Source organism: Bombina bombina, chromosome 5, assembly GCF_027579735.1.
Source record: "Bombina bombina isolate aBomBom1 chromosome 5, aBomBom1.pri, whole genome shotgun sequence".
Lineage (NCBI taxonomy): Eukaryota > Metazoa > Chordata > Amphibia > Anura > Bombinatoridae > Bombina > Bombina bombina.
Genome location: NC_069503.1, coordinates 585467217 through 585488195, shown reverse-complemented (window position 1 = coordinate 585488195; position 20979 = coordinate 585467217). Strand labels below are relative to the sequence as shown.

The window sequence follows — 20979 nt, the reverse complement described above, 5'->3', positions numbered from 1 at the left end:
TTCAAGTAATTTGCAGACAAAACCTTATTCAAACCATCCTGAAGAAACTGTAAAATTCTAGGAATTCTGAAAGAATGCCAAGCGAATTTATGAGAAGAACACCATGAAAATAAGTCTTCCAAAGTCGATAATAAATCTTTCTAGAAACAGATTTACGAGCCTGTAACATAGTATTAATCACCGAGTCAGAGAAACTTCTATGACTAAGCCCTAGGCGATCAATTCCCATACCTTCAAATTTGATGATTTGAAATCCTGATGGAAGAAAAGGACCTTGAGACAGAAGATCCGCATACCAAAACCTGTGAGGCCATGCTGGAGCTGCCAGCAATACAAATGACTGTTCCATGATGATTTTGGACATCACTCTTGGAAGAAGAACTAGAGTCGGGAAAAAATAAGCAGGCTGGTAGCACCAAGGAAGTGTCAACGCATCCACTGCTTCCACCTGAAGATCCCTGGACCTGGACAGGCATCTGGAAAGTTTCTTGTTTAGATGAGAAACCATCAGATCTATTTCTGGAAGACCCCACATCTGAGAAAACACATCTGGATGGAAAGACCACTCCCCCAGATGTAAAGTCTGACGGCTGAGATAATCCGCTTCCCAATTGTCTACATTTGGGATAAGTACCACAGAAATTTGACAAGAGCGGGATTCCGCCAAAGAAAGTATTCAAGATACTTCTAACAAAGCTAGGGGACTGTGAGTCCCACCCTGATAATTGACATATGCCACAACTGTGATATTGTCTGTCTGAAAACAAATGAACGGTTCTCTCTTCAACAGAGGCCAAGCCTGAAGAGCCCTGAAAATTGCACAGAGTTCCAAAATATTGATTGGTAATCTCGCCTCTTGAGATTCCCAAACCCCTTGTGCTGTCAGAGATCCCCAAACAGCTCCCCAACCTGAAAATACTCGCATCTGTTGTGATCACAGTCCAGGTTGGACAAACCAAAGAGGCCCCTAGAACTATACGATGGTGATCTAACCACCAAGTCAGAGATAGTTGAACATTGGGATTTAAGGATATTAATTGTGATATCCTTGTATAATCCCTGCACCATTGATTCAGCATACAAAGCTGGAGAGGTCTCATATGAAAACGAGCAAAGGGAATCGCGTCCGATGCTGCAGTCATGAGACCTAAAACTTCCATGCACATAGCTACTGAAGGGAATAATAGAGACTGAAGGTTCCGACAAGCTGAAACCAATTTAAATTGTCTCTTGTCTGTTAGAGACAGTCATGGACACTGAATCTATCTGGAAACCTAAAACTTTTTGGAAAATTGATCCTCCAACCATGTCTTTGAAGAAACAAAAACTAGTTGATTTGTGTGAGATTCTGCAGAACATAAAGACTGAGCAAGTACCAAGTTATCGTCCAAATAAGGAAACACTGCAACACCCCGCTTTCTGATAACAGAGAGTAGGACACCAAGAACCTTTGAAAAGATTCCTAGAGCTGTCGCTAGGCCAAAAAGGAAGATCAACAAATTGGTAATGCTGGTCTAAAAAAGAGAATCTCAGAAATTGAAAGCAATCTGGATGAATCATAATATGAAGATATGTATCCTGTAAGTCTGTTGTGGGCATATAATGCCCTTGCTGAACAAAAAGCAGAATAGACCTTATAGTCACCATTTTGAAAGTTGGTACTCTTACATATCGATTCAAAACATTTTAGATTCAAAACTGGTCTGAATGAAATTACTTTCTTTGGGACAATGAATAGATTTGAATAAAACCCCAGACCCTGTTCCTGAAACAGAACTGGCATTATTACCCCAGATAACTCCAGGTCTGAAACACACTTCTGGAAAGCCTGAGCCTTTACTGGGTTTGCTGGAATGTGTGAGAGAGAAAAAATCTTCTCACAGGCGGTCTTACTCTGAATCCTATTCTGTACCCATGAGACACAATATTCTGAATCCAATGATTTTGGACCGAATTGGTCCAAACATCTTAGAAAAAAATCTTAATCTGCCCCCTACCAGCTGAGCTGGAATAAGAGTCGCACCTACATGCGGATTTAGGGGCTGGCTTTGATCTCTTAAATGGCTTGGATTTTTTCAAATTTGAAGAAAGCTTCCAATTGGAAACTGATTCCTTGGGCAAGAATTAGGTTTCTGTTCCTTATTTAAGAACGAAAACGGTTAGAAGCTTTAAATTTACCCTTAGATCTTATCTTGAGGCAAAAAAACTCCCTTCCCCCCAGTGACAGTTGAAATTATTGAATCCAACTGTGAACTAAATAATGTAATACCTTGGAAGGAAAGAAATTGCAATCTGGATTTAAAAGTCATATCAGCATTCCAAGATTCAAGCCACAAAGCTCTTCTAGCTAAAATAGCTAAAGACAGAGATTTAACATCAATTTTGATGATATCAAAAAATGACATCACAAATGAAATTAGCATGTTGAATCAAGTTTACAATGCTAGACAAATCATGATTCGATACTTGTTGCGCTAAAGTTTCCAACCAAAAAGTTGAAGCAGTTGCAACATCAGCCAAAGAAATTGCAGGCCTAAGAAGAAGACCTGAAAATAAATAAGCTTTCCTTAGATAAGATTCAAGTTTCCTATCTAAAGGATCTTTAAAAGAAATACCATCTTCCGTAAGAAAGTACGTTTAGCAAGAGTAGAGATAGCCCCATCAACTTTGGGGATCTTTTCCCAAAACTCCAAACTGCTGTTAAAGGATACAATTTTTTAAACCTTAAAGAAGGAATAAAAGAAGTACCAGGCCTATTCCATTCCTTAGAAATCATATCAGAAATAGCATTAGGAACTGAAAAAATCTCTGAAATAACCACAGGAGCTTTATAAACAAAATGTAAACGTTTACTAGCTTTAATATCAAGAAGACTAGTCTCCTCAATATCCAATATAATCAACACTTCTTCAACAAAGAATGAATGTACTCCGTTTTAAATAAATGAGTAGATTTGTCAGTGTCAATATCTGAGGAAGGATCTTCTGAATCCGATAGATCCTCATCAGAGGAGGATAATTCAGTATGTTGTCGGTCATTTGAAATTTCATCAACTTTATGAGAAGTTTAAAAAGACCTTTACATTTATTAGAAGGCGGGATGGCAGACAAAGCCTTCTGAATAGAATCAGCAATAAATTCTTATAAATTCACAGGTATATCTTGTACATTAGATGTTTAAAAGAACAGCAACAGGCAATGTACTATTACTGATGGCCACATTCTCTGCATTTAAAAGTTTATCATAACTTATTACAAACCACAGCTGGAGACATAATCTCCATAAGATTACAACAAATGTACTTAGCTTTGGTAGAACTGATATCAGTCAGCAGGATTCCAACAGTGTTTTCTGAGACAGGATCAGATTGAGACATCTTGCAAATGTAAGAGAAAAACAACATATAAAGCGAAATTATCAATTTCCTTATATGGCAGTTTCAGGAATGGGGAAAAATGCAACAGCAATAGAGGCATATAGGAATGGGGTTTAAATTATGAAAATATTTGGCGCCAAGAATTACGCACAAACAGAGACATTTTTTTGGCGCTAACAACATCCGGAAATGACACCCACGTCATTGAAGGCACAACCTTGTGAAAAGACGCCGGAAATTACGGATTTGTGTCACCGAACGTAACTTTGCGCCAAAAAATCTTGTGCCAGAAATGACGCAATATAGTTCGGCATTTTGCGCCCTCGCGAGCCTAATTCTGCCCGCAAATTTAAAATGACAGTCAATTGCAAAAAGACTATATACCCCAGGTAAGAAATACATTTTCCTGAAAAATGCATTTCCCAGGTATGAAACTGACAGTCTGCAAAAGGAAATATGCTGAAACCTGAATCATGGCAAATATAAGTACAATACATATATTTAGAACCTTATATAAATACATAAAGTGCCAGACCATAGCTGAGGGTGTCTTAAGTAAATGAAAACATACTTACCTGAAGACACCCATCCACATATAGCAGATAGCCAAACCAGTACTGAAACGGTTATCAGTAGAGTAATGGAATATGAGAGTATATCGTCGATCTGAAAAGGGAGGTAGGAGATGAATCTCTACGACCGATAACAGAGAACCTATGAAAAAGATCCCCGTGAGGAAAACCATTGCATTCAATAGGTGATACTCCCTTCACATCCCTCTGACATTCACTGTACTCTGAGAGGAATCGGGCTTCAAAATGCTGAGAAGCGCATATCATCGTAGAAATCTTAGGATAAACATACTTCACCACCTCCATATGAGGCAAAGTTTGTAAAACTGAATTGTGGGTGTGGTGAGGGGTGTATTTATAGGCATTTTGAGGTTTGGGAAACTTTGCCCCTCCTGGTAGGATTGTATATCCCATATGTCACTAGCTCATGGACTCTTGCCAATTACATGAAAGAAATTGTATTTCATTAAAGTTTTAAAATTATGTTAGCAATTTATATTGGGTTTATATCCCTTTAAATATGTTAAAATATTTTTGCATAAAAAGTTACGTTAAAGCTGTTTAAGTTGATATTGAAACAGGAAGTACATGTTTGTGCATTGTTATGGGTTATTTTTTTACTTACAACTTCTACAACCCTATTAGTGTACAGGTAAGCTCAGACACATCTGTGTTCAAAAACATAAGCATTTTAAAATAACTCAATGTAATGTTCCTTTGTGAATTACTGTCAACAATCTGATTAAACTGTATAACTTTTTTTTTTTCCCTCAGGCCATTTAGGGAAAATCTTCAGGAGATGAAGCAATCAGATGAGTGATAGACTTGGAGAAGTTGTCACATCTTTCATTCACCTCAGGAGCTGTGGCCTTTTAATTCCTTTATGGTGTATCTTGTCATGTGTGTGACACCAGCCTTCACCTACAAGGTTCTACAAGGTTGCCTTTTATACCAACTTCACTGAAGAGATCCAACATACAGTACACGTCAATCTCTGTCCTGTTTTTCATTGAAAGTGATACTCTTAAAACAACAGTCAAGCAGAACCACTGCAGACCCTGACTGCAAATCATAGATAAGGTTTTCTGTGTAAATTTATTCTCTATACCAATTGTTTGCTTTTATAGCAATGAAAAGCATATTAGCAGAAAAACTTTCACAGATAACTCTTTTTTATTGGGCTCAAGAATCTCACTAGTGATAACTACTGACTATTTGCAGCTTTTGTGGTAACTACAGTTACTTATACACCAGTTCAGCCTTTTAAATGGACAGTAAATATTTTTTGTAGGCACCTCAGGTATGTATTGCCTAATATATCCATCTTACTTTATCAATTTTCTAGGGTATTTTTAGCCCCTCCCTCCTTGTGCTTGAATGATATAGCCAATCAGATGCCATGCTGCCTCCACAATTGAGAATAAATGGAGTGCACGCATGGCTGCTAAGCATAGTGGTTGTGCATCTCTGTTCATTTATATTTTAGGAGCTGGGAGCATGCCCCGTTACAGTTTGAAGGACAGCTGCATGACAGCAGTTGGACCATCCTAATTTTTTTTTCTAAACTTTAAAAAAAAAAAAAAAAAAATATTGAAAGGTTAGCTGGAAGTGTGTCTACTAAGCAAGCACCCAAGGCTGTGCTAAAAAATATATATTAGAAAATGATTTATACAATAAGACTACATTGGACAATGCAGTCCTGCAAAAATGTTTGCCATACGTTAAAGCATTTGTATCCGTTGTGCTCACCTTTTGAATGACCATGTTACTCATAATAGCAATACACAGTTCTGCAAAAGCATTTGAAAAGTTTAAACATAAATGTATTTACTACCACTTGCATATTTGTTCCATTGCCAATTAAATAGCACTTTAAGCATTTTCAAATGCAAATGTTTTCTTTTGATACTTTTTCATGAGATGTAATTTACTTAGTTTTGTACAATATGTTAGTATTTAGTAGAGGCAGGATTGTACAGTTTGTCTGAATTATATTTAGTGCATTGCTTGTTCTTGTATTGCACTACCCTTAAGCATTGAAGTGTTGTCTCATTAAAAACAAAAATGCCCAGGAGCTAAGCTATCTCAAATGTGACATTAGGTAACATCTGGTATAATAGCTACATTTTGTAAGGATATCGATCACAGCACCAAAATGTATTTCTATTTTGTTCACTAATAAAAATGTGTTATTTAAAGCAATCCTACAGTGTTCGTTTTTTATCTTTGATAATTAACCCGTTAAGGACACAGCTTCAGTTCTCAATTGTTCCCCGATGGAATAATTTTGTCATTAAGGGGTTAAGGTCTTTTTTTTTTTTCTCACTTGCTTATAGTGTCATATTATTTATACTGAAGGATAAAGTATTTTCTTTTATTGGAATAGGTAGAAACCTCCCAAAACTCATTAGCTTGCCTTTCTTTTCATATGCCTTTTCTTTTCATTGCTTATAGTGTCATATTATTTATACTGAAGGATAAAGTATTTTCTTTTTATTGGAATAGGTAGAAACCTCCCAAAACTCATTAGCCTTTCCTATGCACATCAGTTCTGTGTCTACCTATAAGGAAGTATGGCCATTAGCTTTGCTCCAGCCAAGTTTGCATTTTCTTACCTTAATGTAGAAGGTGCTGATCCCTATTGCTAAGGTATAGCCTTTATGCATAGGTTATGTTGAAGGCTTATACTTTGTGTGAGAATGTGTGTGTATATATGCGTGTGTATACTGTATACACAGTAGATAGCTGTACTCTTAGGCTGGGTAGTTGAGGGAAACATTCTGTCTTTGTATGTACCTGTTGACTTGGTCATATCTAATAATTCTATCTTTCAGTTAATATATAGATCATCCTTCTAAAGATGATGACATTTCATTTTTAGCAAAACAAAATAATTTTTATATAGGTGATGCTAGTTGATTTTGAGATCCTATCTATTGGGTACTAATAGAGCGCAAACTAATCACCCGTGAGGGTCTCAAGACGCTAAGCAGGGAAGGGGGATCGGAGAAGGGGGAGGGGATGAACGTTCAGTCGAAAGGCCAGTGTGACGAATCAAACCTCAGCGTCACAATAGAGGGGTGTGGGCATGAAGGGGTTTATGGCACACAGCTCTGGTTCCCTTATCCTTGCAACTCTGCAAAAGGACCTTAAAAGAGACACCACATTAACCCCAAACCTTGTCCACACTGCTCTAATTAACAATTTCCCTGCTGCCACCACCAAAACTTTTAAATTAAAGGGGAGTTTTGGGGAACCCCTCAAAACTCACACTATTTAACAATTAGGTAACGTGCCTTTAACCTTGTCTTAACAGGAGTGTGAATTCGGATATTAGAGCCCAAAAGACAGAATGAGATTTTCTATGTGTTTAATAACAAAAATATCAATACAGGTTACACAGTGCAAAATTATAAAGACATTCAAAATAACATACAAATGCAAAGCTACAGCTCTTTAAAAAGAATATGGGACATGAAAAGAATTACACACAATCTCTAACTTATTAACAAGTTCCTTTAGATATGTGGAGAGCTGCCATTCCAGATGTTTAATGTTCAAGGGAATCATTCTTTAGTGGGATACCTCCAGCTCTGGTGCAGCTAGCGATGTGTCCATCCCCAGCCTCCCCTCTGGGTCCCCCAAAGTTTCACACAGTACCTCAGTTGGTGCAGGGCCCTCTACTGGCCCTTCCAGGTTGCAGGCGTTGTCTTCTGGGGCGTACTGACAAAGCATCCGGCCCACATCATCCCCCAGCAAAACAGGGATATCTGCAGAAATCCCCACCTCCTGCAAACCTTTTTCCACACCCCAATCCAGGGGCACACATGCCGCAGGGCACTCCTCGCAAACTTCCTCATTATCCACAGTCTCTCCTGGGATAATATCCTCTGCCACTTCAGGGCGCACCCAGCGATATCCAGCCCCAGTGTCCTGGAGTCTCATGGTCACACAGTCTCCCTCTGTGACACTCTGCAGATTACCTGCTGACCCACCCACAAACAAAGCTGCTGCAGGTTTCACTGTTGTATTCCCACCCCAGACTGTGTGTTAAGGTTTCTCCTTGGTGGAGCCGGCAAAACTCAGGTGCCCAAACTCATGGAACCAAATGCATGGGCGGGTATCCCCCTTGCCCAATGCAACTTCTGCCCCCTTGACGGGAGATGTTCCAGGGGAAGGTACTTCTGTAGAATCGGTTGTCAGTTGCTGGCACATTCCCTCCCTCCAGGGAGGTGATACAGCTTGCACAGTGGAACACTTGGCTACTGGGGCGTTGTTAGTGCTGTCTGTAGCCCCTGCTGCTGAATCAGGTTCCATTCCCAGGAGCACTCTTCTGGCCAACGGGCTCACTGTCTGGCAAATATATTGCAAAAATTCTGGGTACAGGAGAGGTGCCTTGGTTATGGTAAACTTAAAAACCTCTAGCACATGTCTCCGCTGGGTATCCTTTATAGCTATTTCGTGCTCTTTTTCTCTTAGCAGCTTCTCTCTCTCTTTTTCTCTCATCAGCCTTTCTCTCTCTTTTTCTCTCAGCAGCCTCTCTCTCTTTTTCTCTCAGCAGCTTCTCTCGCTCTCTTTCTCTTCTCCTCTTGATACTTGAGCATCACTTCAATCCTTAGTTTGGGTTCAACATCCCCCAAGTATCTGAGTGCTGTCTGTAGCTCAGACTCCATGACACTTACAGGGTTAACAGCACCTGGTAACAGTCCTTGGGCTACAGGAGGGTTAACAGTGTTGGGTACCAGGTGTTGAGTTACAGCTTCCACAGTAACCCTTTCTGTGACTGTTTCAAACTCTGCTGTGAGGCCCTCTGCCTCCAGCAATTTCCGTATCAGCTGTTCTTTCCCTTTGCCAAGAATTGTAATTCCTCTTTTCTTGCAAAGAGACTCCAGAGACTATTCAGGCATTCTCCTATATTCCATACTGAGCGTAGCAACAAACAACAAGAGGGAGGGAAAAAAGAACTGCTTCTTTGCACTGTCTCTGTAATTAGGCACTGAGTTCTGTCTTTGGGAAATTACACAAAAACATGTCATTTCTTTTAGTACTATACCAATAGCACTAAAAAACTCCATATACCCACAGCTGCCAGCCAGTTTGTGACGAATCAAACCTTCTCAGCATCACAATAGAGGGGTGTGGGCATGAAGGGGTTAATGGCACACAGCTCTGGTTCCCTTATCCTTGCAACTCTGCAAAAGGACCATAAAAGAGACACCACATTAACCCCAAATCTTGTCCACACTGCTCTAATTCACAATTTCCCTGCTGCCACCACCAAAACTTTTAAATAAAGGGGAGTTTTGGGGAACCCCTCAAAACTCACACTTTAACAATTAGGTAACATGACTTTAACCTTGTCTCAACACGAGTTTGAATTTGGATATTAGAGCCCAAAAGACAGAATGAGATTTTCTATGTGTTTAATAACAAAAATATCAATACAGGTTAAACAGTGCAACATTATAAAGACATTCAAAATAACATACAAATGCAAAGCTACAGCTCTTTAAAAAGAAAATGGGACAGGAAAATAATTACACACAATCTCTAACTTATTACCAAGTTCCTTTAGATATGTAGAGAGCTGCCATTGCAGATGTTTAGTGGTTTGGTCCCAAGGGCAGTTCTGCCCACCAAGTCTTTCTGTTACATACTTAAACCAAAATGTATTTGCCTTGTCAAAGACAACGCCCTGGTTATGATTTACGACGAGTTAAACCAATGCAAAGAAGTCTTATCTTCCACTATCAGTCTCCAAGGGGAGGAGCGTTCTGCATTCCTACACACAGTTACACTACTAAGAAGGAGGGGAGTCTCAGCTTACAGCTTTTCTCAAAGCAGTTGTTTTCACACACAGAAAAAGGCAATTCACATTAACCTTTCTCTTACAAGGTGTATCCAGTCCACGGATTCATCCTTACTTGTGGGATATTCTCATTCCCTACAGGAAGTGGCAAAGAGAACACACAGCAGAGCTGTCCATATAGCTCCCCCTCTGGCTCCGCCCCCCAGTCATTCTCTTTGCCGCTCTAACAAGTAGCATCTCCACGGGAGGGTAAAGTGAATGTGGTGTTAGATTTGTAGTTTTTTATATCTTCAATCAAAAGTTTGTTATTTTTAAATCGTGCCGGTTTGTACTATTTACTCTGTAGCAGAAAGTGATGAAGAATTCTGCTGAGAGGAAAATGATTTTAGCATGTTGTAACTAAAATCCACTGCTGTTCCCACACAGGACTGGGGAGTACCAGAAAGCTTCAGTTGGGGGGAACAGTTTGCAGGCTTAACTGCTACAAAGTATGTTCAGTCATTTTTTTCTAGTCAAGACTTAGTAATGCTAGAAGACTGACAAGAATCCCCATGTGGGGAAGGTAAGCCATATTCTGAGACTCAGTATAGAAAGAAGGCTTATTTCACAGGGCTAAATGACTGGTGGACACTGTTAAAGGGCACTCGATTATTTTATAGTAAAATTATAATCATTGTACAAGTTTTTATCACTTTTGGAGTGTTATTTGGGGTTTTATTCCACATGGCAGAATTTTAGACACCTATTTAGGGTTTTGAAGGCCCCACAACTCCGGAGTGGAGAGGGAGGGGGCCTAAATTTCGCGCCTCAGTTGCGCACTTCATATTGCAGAGAGCTTCATGCAGCTTCACGTGGAGGGTCCTAAAACTTCTTGAGGACTTCGTAGAGGCTTATTTCTCATCAAACTAATCCCCAGGGCAAGGTAGGGCCACAGCAGATTGCTGTGGCATGGTGCTGTAGTTTGCTAACCGGTTGTCAGCTTTAGGTTGCTCTGGTTCGGCATTAAGGGGTTAATTGGCTTGATATTTGCTGTGCAATCATTACAAAGCATTAAGATAGTGTGGTGAAATTTACAGACAGATTGGATCATTTTTGAACATTTAGTAAAAAAGTGTGCGCTTTTATTATTTAAAGGCACAGTACCGTCTTTTCTCACATTGTATTTTTCAGTCTTTGAGTGCTGTCTAAGTCTGTTTAACATGTCTGAGCCTACAGATAGACGTTGCTCTATGTGTTTAGTAGCCATGGTGGAGCCCCCTTTACATTTGTGTTTTAAGTGTCCTAATGTATCTATGCATTTTAAAGATAAAAATGTAGCCCTAGATGATTCTTTAACAGAAGGTAACGAGGATAGCCCACCTTCCTCTCCCCATGTGTCGACACCAGTCACGCCCGCGCAAGCGATGCCTAGTACCTCTAGCGCATTGGCCCCCATTACATTACAGCAACTAGCAGCAGTCATGGATAATTCCCTTGCGGCATTTTTATCCAAACTGCCAGTTTTTCCTAAAAAGCGTGATAGCTCGGTTTTAAGAACAGAGTATGAGCAATCAGAAGCTTTGGAAGGTTTATCTGTTGTACCCTCACAAAACTCGGAAGTGACGGTGAGGGATGTGCTGTCCGAGGGAGAAATTTCTGATACAGGAAAGGTTTCTCAGCAGGCAGAATCAAACTCCTTAGCGTTTAAATTTAAGCTGGAACACCTCAGCGTACTGCTTAAAGAGGTATTGGCTACGCTGGATGATTGTGACCCCATGGTGGTCCCAGAGAAATTGTGTAAAATTGACAAATTCCTAGAAGTCCCGGTATACACTGATGCGTTCCCGATCCCCAAGAGGGTGGCGGATATTGTGGATAGGGAGTGGGAAAGACCAGGTGTACCCTTTGTCCCCCCCCCCCTATCTTTAAGAAAATGTTCCCTATAACTGATACCAGGCGGGACGCATGGCAGACGATCCCTAAGGTAGAGGGGGCAATTTCAACACTTGCCAAGCGCACAACCATACCGATTGAAGACAGTTGTGCTTTCAAAGATCCTATGGATAAAAATTTGGAAGGTTTACTAAAGAAAATATTTGTTCAACAAGGTTTCCTTCTCCAACCTATTGCCTGGATTATTCCTGTGACTACTGCAGCGGCTTTCTGGTTTGAGGCGCTGGAGGAGTCGCTCCAGACGGAGACCTCATATGACGAAATTATGGATAGAATTAAGGCTCTAAAGCTGGCTAATTCTTTTATAACAGATGCCGCTTTGCAATTAGCTAAATTGGCGGCGAAAAATTCTGGTTTTGCCATCATGGCGCGCAGAGCGCTCTGGCTGAAGTCATGGTCGGCCGATGTGTCATCTAAAACTAAGTTACTGAATATCCCTTTCAAGGGAAAGACCCTCTTCGGGCCAGAGTTGAAAGAGATTATTTCGGATATCACTGGGGGAAAGGGCCATGCCCTCCCGCAGGATAGGCCTTTTAAGGCTAAAAACAAGGCTAATTTTCGTTCCTTTCGCAACTTCAGGAGCGGTCCTGCTTCAACCTCTGCAACCGCAAAGCAAGAGGGTAACGCTTCACAGCCCAAGGCAACCTGGAAGCCTTTTCAGGGCTGGAACAAGGGTAAACAGGCCAAGAAGCCTGCAGCTGCTACTAAGACAGCATGAAGGGGTAGCCCCCGATCCAGGACCGGATCTGGTAGGGGGCAGACTCTCTCTCTTTGCTCAGGCCTGGGCAAGAGATGTTCCCGATCCCTGGGCATTAGAGATAGTTGCTCAGGGATATCTTCTAGAATTCAAGGACTTTCCTCCAAGGGGAAGGTTCCACATTTCTCGTCTGTCTTCAGACCAGACAAAGAAAGAGGTGTGTAGAAGATCTAATCAAGATGGGAGTGATATGTCCAGTTCCAATTACAGAACAAGGACGGGGGTTTTTACTCAAACCTGTTTGTGGTTCCCAAAAAAGGAAGGAACTTTCAGACCAATCCTGGATCTAAAAATTCTAAACAAGTTCCTCAGAGTTCCATCCTTCAAGATGGAGACCATTCGGACAATCTTACCAATGATCCAGGAAGGTCAATATATGACTACCGTGGATCTAAAGGATGCGTACCTTCATATTCCTATCCACAAAGATCACCATCAGTTCCTAAGGTTCGCCTTTCTGGACAAGCATTACCAGTTTGTGGCCCTTCCTTTCGGGTTGGCCACTGCTCCAAGAATTTTCACAAAGGTGCTAGGGTCCCTTCTAGCGGTACTAAGACTGCGGGGCATTGCAGTAGCACCCTATCTGGACGACATCTTAATACAGGCGGCGTCTTTTCCCAGAGCCAAGGCTCATACGGATATTGTTCTGGCCTTTCTAAGGTCTCACGGGTGGAAGGTGAACACAGAAAAAAGTTCTCTGTCCCCACTCACAAGGGTTCCCTTCCTGGGAACATTAATAGACTCGGTAGAAATGAAAATATTTCTGACGGAGGTCAGAAAGTTAAATCTTCTAAACACTTGCCGAGCTCTTCATTCCTTTCCTCGGCCATCTGTAGCTCAGTGCATGGAGGTAATCAGATTGATGGTAGCAGCAATGGACGTAGTCCCATTTGCTCGAATTCATCTCAGGCCACTGCAATTGTGCATGCTCAAACAGTGGAATGGGGATTATGCAGATTTGTCTCCTCAAATCCAACTGGACCAGAAAACCAGAGATTCTCTTCTCTGGTGGTTGTCTCAGGGAATGTGCTTCCGCAGACCGGAGTGGACCATCGTGACGACTGATGCCAGTCTGTTGGGCTGGGGCGCGGTCTGGGGCTCCCTGAAAGCTCAGGGCCTATGGTCTCGGGAAGAGTCTCTTCTCCCGATAAACATTTTAGAACTGAGAGCAATATTCAATACGCTCCATGCTTGGCCTCAGCTAGCGGCGGCCAAGTTCATCAGGTTTCAGTCGGACAACATCACGACTGTAGCATACATCAATCATCAGGGAGGAACAAAGTTCCTTAGCGATGAAGGAAGTAACCAAGATAATCAGGTGGGCGGAGGATCACTCTTGCCACCTATCTGCAATTCACATCCCAGGAGTAGACAACTGGGAAGCGGATTTCCTAAGTCGTCAGACTTTTCATCCGGGGGAGTGGGAACTTCACCCGGAGGTATTTGCTCAGCTGACTCAACTTTGGGGCTTTCCAGAGTTGGATCTGATGGCGTCCCGTCAGAACACCAAACTTCCTCTTTATGGATCCAGGTCCAGGGACCCCAAGGTCCTTCAATCTGGCCTATGTCTTTCCACCGTTTCCCCTTCTCCCTCGGCTGGTAGCCAGAATCAAACAGGAGAAGGCCTCGGTAATTCTGATAGAGCCTGCGTGGCCACGCAGGACTTGGTATGCAGACCTAGTGGACATGTCATCTGTTCCACCTTGGACACTGCCAATGAGGCAGGATCTTCTAATACAGGGTCCATTCAAGCATCCAAATCTAGTTTCTCTGCAGCTGACTGCTTGGAGATTGAACGCTTGATTCTATCCAAGCGTGGGTTCTCTGAATCAGTCATAGATACTCTGATCCAAGCTAGAAAACCTGTCACCAGGAAAATGTACCATAAGATATGGCGGAAGTATCTTTGTTGGTGTGAATCCAAAGGTTACTCGTGGAGTAAAGTTAGGATTCCAAGGATATTGTCTTTTCTCCAAGAGGGATTGGAGAAAGGTCTATCCGCTAGTTCTTTAAAGGGGCAGATATCCGCTCTGTCTATCCTTTTGCACAAGCGTCTGGCAGAAGTGCCAGATGTTCAGGCGTTTGCACAGGCGTTAGTTAGAATCAAGCCTGTCTATAAACCTGTGGCTCCTCCATGGAGTCTCAATTTAGTTCAGTTCTTCAAGGGGTTCCGTTTGAACCTTTACATTCCATAGATATTAAGTTATTATCTTGGAAAGTTTTGTTTTTGGTAGCTATTTCTTCTGCTCGAAGAGTTTCAGAATTGTCTGCTTTGCAGTGTAATTCACCCTATCTGGTGTTCCATGCAGATAAGGTAGTTTTGCGTACCAAACCTGGTTTTCTTCCTAAAGTTGTTTCTAATAAGAACATTAACCAGGAAATCATTGTTCCTTCTCTGTGTCCTAATCCAGCTTCTAAGAAGGAACGGCTTTTACACAATCTTGATGTGGTTCGTGCTTTGAAATTCTATTTACAAGCAACTAAGGATTTCAGACAAACATCATCTTTGTTTGTTGTCTATTCTGGTAAGAGGAGAGGTCAAAAAGCGACGGCTACCTCTCTTTCCTTCTGGTTGAAAAGCATCATCCGATTGGCTTATGAGACTGCTTGGCAGCAGCCTCCTGAACGACTTACAGCTCATTCCACCAGAGCTGTGGCTTCCACTTGGGCCTTCAAGAATGAGGCTTCTGTTGAACAGATTTGTAAGGCAGCAACTTGGTCTTCGCTGCATACTTTTGCCAAATTTTACAAATTCAATACTTTTGCTTCTTCGGAGGCTATTTTTGGGAGAAAGGTTTTGCAAGCAGTGGTGCCTTCCGTTTAGGTTACCTGTCTTGTTCCCTCCCTTCATCCGTGTCCTAAAGCTTTGGTATTGGTATCCCACAAGTAAGGATGAATCCGTGGACTGGATACACCTTGTAAGAGAAAACAGAATTTATGCTTACCTGATAAATTACTTTCTCTTACGGTGTATCCAGTCCACGGCCCGCCCTGGTAATTAAGCCAGGTTAAAAATTTTTTGTTTAAACTACAGTCACCACTGCACCCTATGGTTTCTCCTTTTTCTCCTAACCGTCGGTCGAATGACTGGGGGGCGGAGCCAGAGGGGGAGCTATATGGACAGCTCTGCTGTGTGTTCTCTTTGCCACTTCCTGTAGGGAATGAGAATATCCCACAAGTAAGGATGAATCCGTGGACTGGATACACCGTAAGAGAAAGTAATTTATCAGGTAAGCATAAATTCTGTTTTTCCAGGCTGAGAACGCAATACCACCTCTGCGAGGTAGCCAATCCAGGTATCAACTACTCCACATGATTGTATCATGGCAGCCAGGTTTTGAGGTCCTTTCTGAACGATATAAAGTTAAATGATAATGTTATAATGGTAGGCAATACTGTCAGAACGGTTCTCTGGTTATGACATCTCCAAGTGAATATTATGGTTTGCCTTTCAAAGCTAACTTTCTGCTAACAGTGTGTATGTATATATGTGTGTGTCTATATATATATATATATATATATATATATATATAAACACACTATATGTCCAAAACTTTTGTGGATACCTTTTACCCCCTAATTGTTGAGTTCAGGTCAGGTTGTTTCTACCACATCTATTGCTAACAGGAGCATTACAAATGCAGCCTATAGACCTGAAATCTTTATAGACAAACAGCAGTACAATGGGTTGTACTAAAGAGCTCAGTAACTTTAAAAGTGGAACTGTCATAAGATGTCATGTTTGCATTACGTCAGTTTCCTAGATCTGCCCTGGTCAACTGTAATTTCTATTATGAAGTTTAAAGCATCTAGGAGCAACAGCAGCCCAGCCACAAAGTGGTGTGTAAAAAACACCTATCGCATAACTCACTGCAGAGTTCCAAACTGCCCCTGCAAGCAACATCAGCACAGAAATGTGTGTCTAGAGCTCAATGAAATTGATTTCCATCACTGAGCATCTGTTCACAAGCCTCACATCAATATGTGCAATGACAAGCATTGGCTGGAGTGGTAAAGTGGGCCCCCACTGGACTGTGGTGCAATGGAAATGTTTTCTTCATAAATGGAAAGAGTCCACAGCTGCATTCATTACTTTTGGGAAATAAGAACCTGGCCACCAGGAGGAGGTAAAGACACCACTGCCAAAGGCCTAAATACTCCTCCCACTTCCCTCGTCCCCAAGTCATTCTTTGCCTTTCGTCCCAGGAGGTTGGCAAAGAAGTGTCAGAAGTTAGTTTTCGTCTCTTATGGAGGGTAGTTCTCTTCGCATGAGACAGGAGTTTTAAGTAATCCTGTCAGTCTCTCAGTGAGGGCTTGGATGAAAGTTAGAGTCCGGAGATGCAGATAGAGTCTTTCTGCGAAACCATCCCGACTAATATTAGCAACTCCACAAGCAATCAGCATTACATAGTAGATAAGGTTGAAAAAAAGACTGAAGTCCATCGAGTTCAACCTATACAAATCTAAAATACTTATTTTTTATTGCTCTTACAGTGAAAAAACGTTTCCGTTGTAGGAGATTAAATCTCCTTTCCGCCAACCTTAAATTATGACCTCTTGTCATAAACAATTTTCTTGGAATAAACAGAGCTTCTGCCATCTCTGTATATGGGCCTTGAATATATTTATATAAATTAATCATGTCACCTCTCAAGTGCCTTTTTTCTAAAGAAAACAGACCCAGTTTGGCTTGCCTCTCCTCATAGTTAATATCTCCAATCCCCTTATTAGCTTTGTGGCCCTTCTCTGAACTTTTTCTAGTTCTTGCCAATATTTTTTTTTAGCGATCGGTCCCCATACCCTGCACTCCAAACTCAAGGTGAGGTCATTTCCAGAGCTTTATATAGTGACAGAATTATGCTTTCATCCTTGAATCAATGCCTCTTTTAATACATGCTAGTATCTTATTAGCCTTTGAAGCCGCTGCCCTGCATTGTGCACCCATCTTTAGCTTGTTATCTATTACTACTCCCAAATCCCTTTCCTCCTGTGTTTGGTTAAGTCTTGTCCCATCTAAAAAATAAGTTGCCTGCTTATTTTTACTTCCAAAATGTAGAACCCTTGCATTCTTCAGTATTAAATCTCATTTTCCATTTTACCTTGTCCATAGTTCTAATTTTTGCAAATCCCTTTGTAATGAGAGTTCGTCCTCCTCTGACCTAATGACCTTACTTGACTTAGTATCATCTGCAAAATAGAGATGTCGCTATTGTAATCCTTGCTCCAAGTCATTTATAAAAATATTTAAAAGAACCAGGGCCCAGTACTGATCCCTGGGGGACGCCACTGATTGATTCCATTTACTACTACTCGTTGCTCCCTATCTTTTATCCAGTTATTTATCCATGAGCTAACATTTTCAGCTATTCACAGTCCCTTAAATTTGTGCATTAATCTCTCATGTGGCACTGTATCAAAATGCCTTTGCAAAATCTAAGTGTGTATCACATCAACTGATTCCCCTTTATCTATATTTTACTTACTTCCTCGTAGATCTAATTAGACTTAGTTTGACATGATCTATTTCTCCTAAAGCCATGCTGATTAGAACTCATAATCTTGTTTACACGAATATGTTAATCAATATAATACCTTCAAATATCTTCCCCACTATTGATGTCAGACTAACTGGTCTATAGCTTCCTGGATCATCCCTGCTTCCCTTTTTGAAGAGTGGCACCACATCAGCTTTACGCCAATCCTGGGATACCATGCCTGAGGTTAATGAGTCTTGAAAAATTAAGATTAGAGTTTTGTCTATAACAGTGCTAAATTCCCTTTAACACCCTTAGGTGTATTCCATCTGGGCCTGGAGTTTTATTTACCTTAATATTATCCAGTTTTTTCCTGATATCCTCTAAACATAACCCAGTTAATGGTATGGACTGGCATGTTCTATTTTGTTCCAAAAAATTGTCGAGCTTCGCTGCCTGATTTCTTCTCTCAAGTCCATGGCGGAGGCGATACTACTATCCGTCACACTTGAAGGGCCGTGTTCCTGTTCCACGGTGTAGATTCCGGTAAGATCGTTAAATGTTACTTCTTCCTGAATGTACTGTACCTCATTTGTTCCTGCAAACTTACATGAAAATAACAGTGGGACTCCTTTAGTATCTTGGAATCGAGGGTTAATATCTCCTGAGGAGGATTATTGAACAGGGGGGTGTTTAATCATGTTTATGTGATTCAACATGCTTATGTGTAGTGTTATCTGGGCTCATTGCTTTTTGGAACATAACATCCTTTTGAAGTGACGTGACCTTTCGGTTGTGCGCACTTTTTTTGGACTGTATGGTTCACCTTTGACCGGGCAGGTTTACGTTCTAGTTTCACATTTCCGCATTCCTGACTGTGTGGCAAAGGAGAAATCTGGTCTGCTGGTGTTTGGTTCATAGGAGGTGGTGAGTGACCCAGCCATTGTGGGTGTCAGGTGCCGTTTAAATTTGTTTTTTATATAGTCCATCTTTTGGTATCCTTTATCCAGTTATGGAGGATTCTGATATTGAGATTGTTCAACTTTTTCATTCAGATTCTTCATCCTGTGAAGAATGCGAATTGGCAAAAGTTGACTAAGGTCAGTCAGTTTTGTAGGCCGTACCAGAGCACCTTGTTCCTCGGGCTAAGGGATTCAAGGGACTGCTGAGCCATCCACCTCGGGGGGCCCTGTCCTCCAGAAGGCGAGTTCCCTAACGCTCCCTACTACTACACATGCGGGTAACCCAGGTTGAAGCTACCCTTGAGACAGGACCTTCTTGTTCAAGGTCCATTCGAACATCCGAATCTGGTTTCCCTCCAACTGACTGCTTGGAGATTGAACGCTTGATTTTATCAAAGCGTGGGTTTTCAGATTCCGTAATAGATACTCTTATTCAGGCTAGAAAGCCTGTAACTAGAAAGATTTACCATAAAATATGGAAAAAATATATCTGTTGGTGTGAAACTAAAGGATTCCCGTGGAACAAGATAAAAATTCCTAAGATTCTATCCTTTCTACAAGAAGGTTTGGAGAAAGGATTATCTGCAAGTTCTCTGAAGGGACAGATCTCTGCTTTATCTGTTTTACTTCACAAAAGGCTGGCAGCTGTGCCAGACGTTCAAGCGTTTGTTCAGGCTCTGGTTAGAATCAAGCCTGTTTACAGACCTTTGACTCCTCCCTGGAGTCTTAATCTAGTTCTTTCAGTTCTTCAAGGGGTTCCGTTTGAACCCTTACATTCCGTAGATATTAAGTTTTCTCCAACATAGGTGTGTCCGGTCCACGGCGTCATCCTTACTTGTGGGATATTCTCTTCCCCAACAGGAAATGGCAAAGAGCCCAGCAAAGCTGGTCACATGATCCCTCCTAGGCTCCGCCTACCCCAGTCATTCTCTTTGCCGTTGTACAGGCAACATCTCCACGGAGATGGCTTAGAGTTTTTTAGTGTTTAACTGTAGTTTTTCATTATTCAATCAAGAGTTTGTTATTTTCAAATAGTGCTGGTACGTACTATTTACTCAGAAACAGAAAAGAGATGAAGAATTCTGTTTGTATGAGGAAAATGATTTTAGCAACCGTAACTAAAATCCATGGCTGTTCCACACAGGACTGTTGAGAGCATTAACTTCAGTTGGGGGAACAGTTTGCAGTCCTTTGCTGCTTGAGGTATGACACATTCTAACAAGACGATGTAATGCTGGAAGCTGTCATTTTCCCTATGGGATCCGGTAAGCCATGTTTATTACGATTGTAAATAAGGGCTTCACAAGGGCTTATTTAGACTGTAGACATTTTTTGGGCTAAATCGATTGATATTAACACTTATTTAGCCTTGAGGAATCATTTATTCTGGGTATTTTGATATAATAATATCGGCAGGCACTGTTTTAGACACCTTATTCTTTAGGGGCTTTCCCAAAGCATAGGCAGAGTCTCATTTTCGCGCCGGTGTTGCGCACTTGTTTTTGAGAGGCATGGCATGCAGTCGCATGTGAGAGGAGCTCTGATACTTATAAAAGACTTCTGAAGGCATCATTTGGTATCGTATTCCCCTTGGGTTTGGTTGGGTCTCAGCAAAGCAGATTCCAGGGACTGTAAAGGGGTTAAAGCTTAAAACGGCTCCGGTTCCGTTATTTTAAGGGTTAAAGCTTCCAAAATTGGTGTGCAATATTTTCAAGGCTTTAAGACACTGTGGTGAAAGTTTGGTGAATTTTGAACAATTCCTTCATGTTTTTTCGCAATTGCAGTAATAAAGTGTGTTCAGTTTAAAATTTAAAGTGACAGTAACGGTTTTATTTCAAAACGTTTTTTGTACTTTCTTATCAAGTTTATGCCTGTTTAACATGTCTGAACTACCAGATAGACTGTGTTCTGAATGTGGGGAAGCCAGAATTCCTATTCATTTAAATAAATGTGATTTATGTGATAATGACAATGATGCCCAAGATGATTCCTCAAGTGAGGGGAGTAAGCATGGTACTGCATCATTCCCTCCTTCGTCTACACGAGTCTTGCCCACTCAGGAGGCCCCTAGTACATCTAGCGCGCCAATACTCCTTA

General features: G+C 41.3%; 1 long non-coding RNA gene across 1 annotated transcript in view; it reads left to right on the top strand.

Moving 5' to 3' along the window:
- LOC128660613 (uncharacterized) overlaps positions 1 to 6150 on the top strand; it is a 52551-nt gene extending 46401 nt beyond the window's left edge. Inside the window, exon 2 of the long non-coding RNA XR_008402560.1 lies at positions 4723 to 6150. This is a non-coding gene — a long non-coding RNA (uncharacterized LOC128660613). The remainder of the gene's footprint in view (positions 1 to 4722) is intronic.
- Positions 6151 to 20979: the final 14829 nt, after the last annotated feature.